Raw genomic sequence first — 9,042 nt, 5'->3', positions numbered from 1 at the left:
TCTAACTTGCTTTGGTATGTATTGTTTCAGCCTAATTTTTTATCATCTATAGCAGCCCTGAGGCTAGCAGCTGCAACTCGGGACTGGCTGGAAGCCTACACTGGCCCAGTAAGATCTGCCCCAAAACTATCCCTTCATTTAAACTGTTACAGATAACAACAACCAAGAAGTGCAACCTTACAACACCAAGGTCATGGGTTTGGATCCCTGTACAGGCCAGCCACAAAAACAAAACAAAACAAAAAAACCCAACAATAACCAAGAGATTTTATATTTAGTTTCTTGTTACTTTGCATTTCCATGTGCAGCCAGTGAGCCAACTACCTGGAGGTTAGAGCCATCATTTCTAAATTTCATTTGTCACTTTTACTTCCAGTAACTGATCCCAGTTGGGCTGCGATTTCATACCACGGGTAACTAGGTAGCCACTGAGGAATCAGAAGTTTATCAACCCCCAACCTTTCATTCTTCCTCTTCCCAAACCACGTTTCAGTGAATTAAGGTCAATCCTATTTCTGATACCAACTGCAAGAATTTAAGCCAACTGTATAGTTAGAAGAAATAGTCCACACACAGGACTTCCCCCACTTCTGACACCAATTGCACGTTCAGGGAATTCCCAAAACCACCCTCAGTTTCAATAATTCACTAGAAGGATTTACAGAACTTTCTGAAAACAGTTACACTCATGTTTACAGCTTATTATAGTGAAAGAATACAGATTAAAATCAGTCAAAGGAAGAGATACATGCGGCAGAGTCCAGGAAGGTCAAAATGTAGAGCTTCCATTGTTCTCTCCCTGTGGAGTCATGCATAGCAGTTAACTCCTCCCAGACATGACACGTGATGATACACGTGGACTATTGCCAAGTAGGGACACTCACATAAGCCTTGGTGCCCAGAGTTTTTACTGGATTCAATCCCATACTGCCACATGGCTGGTCTTTAGTGTCCAGCCCTTCTGGATATCAGGCTGATGCCCTGGGTCCCTAGTCCCTCCACAGGTAGAACTGATACCACTACCTCCACCAAAAGCCCCCATCATAAATTATATTGTTAGACTGTGTGTTTACTATGCAAGCAAGCAAAATATTCTTAAACAGTATAAAAAAAAAAAAAGCATGAGCCATAAAAAACCCAACTAGTAAAATATACTTTATGAAAATGAAAACTTCTGCTCTTCAAGAAAGAAAAGGAAAAGATAAGCTAGAGACAGGGAGAAAATATTTTCAGTATGTATATTTGACAAAAGATTTATATCCAGAATATATAAAGAACCCTTACAACTTAATAATAATAAAAATAAATAAATAAATAAACAATTGGCAAACAATTTGAACATATTCAGAACAAAACATGATATGAATGGCCAATAAGAACCTGAAAAAAATTTCGACATCATTAGTCATCAAGAAAATGCTAATTAAAACCACACAGAGCTAACTAATACTGTTCCTATCAGAATGGCTAAAAGCAAAAAGTCTGAGGCTGGCTGGTTAGCTAAGTTGGTTAGAGTGTAGTACTATAACACCAAGGTCAAGGGTTTAGATCCCTGTACCAGCCAACTGCCAAAAATAAATAAATAAATAAATAAATAAATAATCTGACAAAACCAAGTGTTGGAGAGGATGTGGAACAACTGGGACTCTCATACATTGCTTAGGAAAATAAAATGGCCCAAACACTTTGGAACACAGTCTGACAACTTCTTTAAATGTTAAACATACACCTACCATAAATTCAGCCATTATACTCCTAGATATTTACCCAGGAAAAAAGAAATATAAATCCATACAAAGACTTGAAAGTACATAATAGCTTAATCTGTACAAAGAATGTTCATAGCAGTTTTACTTCTAATAGTCAAAACTAGAAACAATCCAATGTCCATCAACACATAAATGGATAAATAAACTGTGGTACATCTATGCAATGGAGTACTACTTAGCAATAAAAAGGAATGAACTATTGGTACATGTAATGGCATTGATTAATTTCAGAATAATTATGCTGAGTGATGGTGATAGTTTCATGGGCAAGTATAAATTTATCAAATAGTACACTTTGATTATGTGCAGTTTATTGTATGTCAATTAAACCTCAACAAAGCTGTTTTTAAAAATGAATTACTGATACACACAACATGGATGAATCTCAAAAACATTATGTTGAGTGAAAGAAGCCAGACACAGGAGACTACATACTATGTGATTTCATTTATATAAAACTCTAGAAAAGACTAATCTAATTTAATCTAATCTCTAGGAAAGGAAAACAGAAAGGCCGCCTGGAACTGGGGGCAGGGGTGATGATCGACTGGGGCAGAGCACAAGGGAATTTTGTGGAGTGATGGGAAAGTTCTGTATCTTCATTGTGGTTGTTGTTATTCAGGGACAGAAATTCATCAAAACCCATCAAAACAGGCACTTTATATATTTTTTTCTCACAAAAAAATCACTTTAATAATAAATCTCAATTCTTAGTTTAGTTTCTAAAGAAAATTGAGGCTTTCATTTAGACCCAAAATGATGATTTATGAAATTCTAGTAAATTGTTATTTGAAGACTAACAAGGAGAGTAATGAAACAAATTATAAAATTAATTTAAAAGTGTAAGTGGATGCCTGAAAAGTGTTTTTGATAACTTAGGAGATAACTTTTTAAAAAATAATAACTGCATTCTAAGATGTTGTGGGGGGAGGGGAAACCTCATTCCCTCTGCTGCCTCAGGACCCCAGGGGCTTCTCAAGACATATACTTCAGATGGGTGCATTTTATAGTGGGGAAGTTATACTTCATAAAGTGATTTTTAAAAATTATCTCCAAATACTCTTTCCCAGGTAGCTAGTGGAGGATGTAAGCTACCAAAGAGATTAAACCAAGAAAGAACAAGTTGTGGAATCTAAGAAACAGAGAGAGGCTAAGGGAATTTCTGCAATGATGGTGAGAGAAAATCCTTTAATGATATGTGTACAGCACAACTAGAAAACAAAAAATTCCAGATTGGAGCAGAATGACAGAGGTCTCTAAAAGACAGGTCTTCAGAAACAATGTATTATCTGCTGTGTTTTATCACATGGAAAATTTTATTGAGAAGTTTTAGGAGGATGTGGGAAAGAATTAATGATAGGTACATAGAAAACTAAGCAAAGAAAATACAAGGTAATTACTAACTCTTGGAAAATTAAAATGATGCAAAACAAAGGAAACCCAACCATAGAACACTTAACTACTGAATATATAACCACAAGAATGGAAACTCAAAATATTGACTTACCTGAAAATTGGATAAAAATAAACTTGGAAAAGAGGAGCAGGAAATCAGTGTGTGTGCGCATGTGAGTGTGCACATGCGAGTGTGCATGTGCGAGTGTGCACATACGTGAGCATGGGAGTATAATAAAAGAAATAACTTGTCATGTGCCATATTAAGATGTCAACAGATAATTTCTAAAATAGAAAAAAAAAAAAAAAAAAGCAGTACCTGCAAATTATTTAAAATTAAGAAAACACGTACCAGAAGCAGCGGCTCAAAGAAAAGTCTCTGTGCAGCAGGCCTGGCAGGAGGAAGGGGTGTGACAGAACACTGCTGTTTTCACCATGAACCTTTTAATACATCTGATGATTTTAACTGTGTGAGTGCATTACTTGGCTCTATTTAGAATTAATATTTAACATCGGTGTGGAGAAGTTTGTTTACGGTGGGCAGGATTCCAGAGGCCACAGCGTAAGGGCTTGGGAGGGAGGGGCACCATGGAAACCTGCTTCAGGGGCAAGGAACAAGGAGCAGCGGGGGGTGGAGAGCAGGAGAGAGGAGCCGCGACTGAATGGGCTCACATCTGCCCCCAGCCAGCCGCGATGGCAGCCAACAGGGGACCAGTGAGCCCTGATCAAGGGGAATGGGGCGGCTTCGTGGAGGCCGGGACTCAGGAAGACCCTGAAAGAACATCAGGGTTTGCACAGAGGGGCTTTCTCCTTCTCCAAACCCTCAGTGACACTCCAGCGGTGTCAAGCTAGGGAGATGGCAGCTGAAAGAAAGGACAGACAGGCTATAAAAAGCAAATGCAACATCTCAGCAAGAAGAGCAGTCTATTAGTGTGAGGGGCAAGGACCTTGCCTTCCTACTGCGGGAGGCCCAGTGTCGCAATCCAGGATCATTTATTTTTATAATGATGGCACTGAGACACTGGGAAAGTTAAATTGAGTTCGGATGGCTGTGTTTACCCCCTCGTAAGGAAGGGTTTCAGGACTATTTCAATAACAAGTGGTTTTAATTATTTAAAATGTGTAACCCCTGGTTCCCTGGCCAGTCTGCCGCTTTCACCTCCTTGCCTGAGGAGTGGTCTCTGCCCCTTTCCCGGAGTGGAGGAATTGACCGATCCGGCTCCAGCCTTGCTGGGACTGAAGAACCAGTCCCGCGTTCTCTCACCTCGGTCGGTGTACGGCCACTCAGTAACTGCCACCTTCTGGCCCCGCCAGTCCTTAGTTACCAAGATGCTGGAGCTAAGTCCCATGCAGAAACTGCAACCACGCGACTGTGGGCGACCAGCTGTCCCAGCAGCACAGGGCTTCTGCACGGCTGCAATCATGAAGAGCGACTCATTTCCCTCACCCCATTTGTGCCACCCCTTCAGGGACAAAGACTTATTGCCAAAGAGATACTTTCGTCAGAGATTGGATGATCTGGGCTCGAGAGATTATTTTTCACATTATTTACTATGCTTAGGCAAGTGAATTTGGTCTTTACTCTCGTGTTAGTCTCCCTCACTTGTGTAAAAAATAAAAATACAGAACGAGATGATTTTTACTGTGGCTTCCCTCCCTAATATTGCCACTCTCTGCACTTCCAGCCCTTGGTCCCTGAGTTCCTGCCCACGTCTGCCTTCCCTAAGGAGGGTGACCCACTTCATTCTACCCTTCTCTGCCGTTCATCTCGAAGCCTTAGGAATTTTTTTTTAATAGATATAGATTTACAAGATTGAGAGTCACAGCTATATAAAAAAGCATCAAGGAGAAACTTAGTTCCACCCTTGCCTCCCTAGCCCTTCCCCTCTCTCCATCCTCTAGAGGTAACATTTTTACAAATATGTATTTTGATCCCCCTTTCTTCTCTAAGAGGCAGGATTTTCTTTGTACTGTTCTAAAAAGTGCTTTCTCCCCCCACTTAGCAGTAATAAATCAGAAGCCTCTCTATATCTGTTCATAGGGATCTTCCTCCCTTCTTACAGCTTAGACTATATTTGGTCCGTGATGCGTCTCCCTTTACTGGACACTTGGGTTGTTTCCACTCTTCTGTTATGAAAGTGTCTCAGTGTGTATCCTTGTGCTTATGTCATTTCATTTTTATTCATGAATCTGTATCTTATGCACATATCTTACATGTGTGTCCCTTGTGTTGGGTCAAAGGATAAATGCAAAGAGCATCTGTTTCCCTAAAGCCTCACCAACAGGGTATGTTGTCCAACTTTTGATTTAGGGATTTTTTTCCCCAATCTATTATGTAGGAAAACATGTTGTGTCACTATAGTTTCAGACTTCATTTCTCTTGTGAGGAAGTTTGAACTTCTTTTTACATATTTAAAGACTTTTCATATTTCTTTTTGTGTGTGTGAACTATCTCTTTATATCCTTTGATAATTTTTTTATTGGGTTGGTCTGTTCCTTCTCAATTTCTAGAAACTCTTTCTATATAAGAGAGTTAGCCCTTGGTCTCTGATGAGTTGCAAATATTTATCCCAGCTTGTTGTATGTCTTTTGACTTTATAATTTTAATTAAATTTCTTCTTTTGAGATGTGTAGATTCACATACAAAAATACGGAGCCATCCCATGTACCCTTTACCCAGCTTCCCCCAATGGTAACATATTGCAAAACTATAGTACAATATATTTATGATTTTTTTCCCTTACATAAAACCTTTTTGTTGTTGTTGTTTATGGCAGCCGGCCATTACAGGGATCAGAACCCTTGACCCTTGTGTTACAAGGCTGTGCTATAATCAACTGAGTGGTGGTGTTTTTAATGCCGTGGAATTTATAAGTCTATTTATAGCTTCTGGGTTTTGACTATTACAAAGATTCTTCTGCAATATTTGTGTCCTCACTAGCTGGAGCAGTTACTTAGGGATTCCTAGAGAGATGCCCTTTTTCCTCAGGAGTTGTCTCTCCTGACAGAGCTCTTCTCACAGCCCCACTCTCTGGCCTTGGCCTTGGCCTGGGTAATAGTTTCTGGCCACATAGACAACTGGACTCAGCTGGAGATGCTGGAGCTGGAAGCTCCTAATTCAGGCCTGATGGTCCTGCCATGAGCTCCTGTGGCCAGTCAGCAGGTAACTGGGTTGATGGCATGGGTGACAGTGTAATTTCCAGTGCGGTCTGTCCGATGTCTCCTTGGTTTGGGGAAAACCTTTCAGTGGTTGGTTCTTCAACTCCAGAAGCATCGTCCTCTCGCCAGCTCTCCTGCCTGTTCTTCTCATGATAGATTTGGGGGCTTTGAAGTCAAACTCATCCCCAGGCAGCAATCGACCACCTGTCATTTCTGCTGCTTAAGCCACAATTACAGGGCTTCCTACACTTGACCTGTAATTGAATTTCCTTGGGAACTCAATGACAAGATTGATTCAGTCTAATTGAGTCAAAGATCGACTCTCCATGCCATTCATCTAGTCCTTGTTTCCACCTGGGGCTCTCTGGAGCTGAGGCTATATGACTTTCGCAGTTTCTGTTTAAATAATCAAGAATGAACTGACATCTTTTAAACACCATTTCTTTGAACAATCCTATGGAACATTTCTTTGCTTTCCTCTGTCTTAACCAGCTGAGGTCAGGGGAAACTTGTTTTTTTATTTGTTTGTTTGTTTGTCTTTTTCGTGACCGGCACTCAGCCAGTGAGTGCACCGGCCATTCCTATATAGGATCCGAACCAGCGGCGGGAGCGTCTCGGCGCTCCCAGCGCCGCACTTTCCCGAGTGGGCCACGGGCTCGGCCCGGAAACTTCTCTTTTTAAACTTGCTTATGTTCTTTTCACATGAATGTTAAAATGCAATTCTAGGGAAAAAATGTCCTGCCTCATTCAAAAGCAGGTTTGGAAATGAGCAAAAAGTAAGCTTCTTGGTGGCTCAGGGAGTTAGCAACTTGTTTTTAAAATTGTCTTGATATGATTCAGTAATTAAAAGACAAGTGACTCCAAGGATCTGAAGACATTTTTCCAAAGAAGGTATATTATGATATTGATATTCAGTGCTGTACCCCACAGATATGTACAAGCAACTATGTTCAAATAAAAATTTTTTAAAAAACTCGAACAAACAAAAAACCTTCAGGCCCTTTCTGAGTTAGTAGAAAAATACTCTAGTTTCCAAGCAGAGTGTCTGGAGAGCTAAGATTTGGATTTCTGCATTGCAGTTTGGTCAAAAGCAGCTGATATCATCATCATCATTGTCGAGACTATTTACTGAGTGCTCATTATGGGCAGATACTGTACCAACCACTTCAGGAACATTCATTTTAGGTGAACTTCAGACTAATCTCTGATGTAGTGTTCTATCACCCCCAGTTTATGGGTGACACAATTCTGGACTAACATGCTCCGGATCTCTTGGCTTTGGTTCAACCAGGATTTAAACACAGCTCTGTCCAGCTCCAGGCCTGTGTGCTTTAGCACCATGATGTCATAGCTCCCGCCTGTTAGGATTAGATTTTTTTTCTTTGCCTTGAATTATTTTCAGGCATGAAAAACATTGTCCAGCTATGATCCTGTTGGTGTCTGATGTTTCACATCTGTGGTCCAGCTTTAGGTCCTCTTGATGTTGGAAGTAGGGTCTAGGGACCCAGGGGCCTGGTAGTTGGTCTCAACCCATCCCGCCTCTTACCAGGTTCTTGACTCCACCACAGGAAAGAACTGAAGGGCAGAGTCACAGTAGAAAGTGAAAACAGGTTTAATACAACAGATAAGAAATACAGGTTCCACAGAAAGAGTGCGGCATTGCTCCAGAGACTGAGCAGGCCCACACCAAGTTTAACATAAAAGTAAGAAATACACTCTTAAAGCTCAGTACAGGATGCAGGCTGGCTCAAGTGAGCAGCTGCATGCTGAAAGTAAGTCTGATGCAAAATGAAGTATACACACCTCGGTCAGTTAAGTGTGGGTTGCCTCCAGGAATGTGAGCAACAACCCAGTCTTCTGCTGGGATTTGGCTTTTATAGTTTTGCCATCTAATGAATAGTCAGTTAAGGAGGTGGTTCCCTGCTATGTAACATTAGTCTTGTACACACTCAGTTAGTCTCTTCTGGGAGCATGTTCATTGGTCAAATTCTGTCACATGCACCAGGCATATTCAAGAATATTCTGTGCTCTCTAGGACCTCTACGGGAAGGTCATTTAGCTATCAGGGTTATATAACCCCTCTCGACCCAGCATGCCCAGCCACTGGATTTGCATAAGCCAGACCCTTGTGTTCTCATTTTCTTATGGTGGTGCTGAAAATAGGTCTAACTGGCAACAGTAGCTTTCCTCTAGGGGAGAGCCAAAAAGAGGGGCCTGAAACCTTGGGAAACAGCTTGTAACCCAGAGGTGTGTCCTATAACCCGACCCCAGGGAAACTGAGCACCTCCTATATCACTCTGTCTCATTTTTTACCTCAGACAATGTTCAGTGAGTTTCACTTATGGCCATTCTTAATATACTCATTTATTTTTGGTGCCTAGTGACTTTAGAGAGTAACTAAGTTATCTTAAGTCCATTGGTACTTTAGAATAATTTCTAGAGTGTCAGTATTTTTAATACATTAAATTCTTCTAGGAAACTATTGGGAATAAAAAATGTGATATCCATAAGAGCTCAGTGTACCAAAGATGTTAATATCAGCATTGGTTATGACAGTGAAAAGCTAAAATGTATATTTTAGTTGGGGAGTGATTAAGTAAAACTATATTACATAGGTAATATGTAACTTCCTGTAGTACAAAGAATATCTCTAGAATGTCATAAAAACATAAAAAATAAAGTTTATGAACCATTAAAAAATAGTCATATTCTAATTGCT

This window comes from Cynocephalus volans, chromosome 10 (assembly GCF_027409185.1).
Source record: "Cynocephalus volans isolate mCynVol1 chromosome 10, mCynVol1.pri, whole genome shotgun sequence".
Taxonomy (NCBI): domain Eukaryota; kingdom Metazoa; phylum Chordata; class Mammalia; order Dermoptera; family Cynocephalidae; genus Cynocephalus; species Cynocephalus volans.
The sequence above is the reverse complement of the archived record's forward strand: the minus strand, read 5'-3'. Positions refer to the sequence as shown.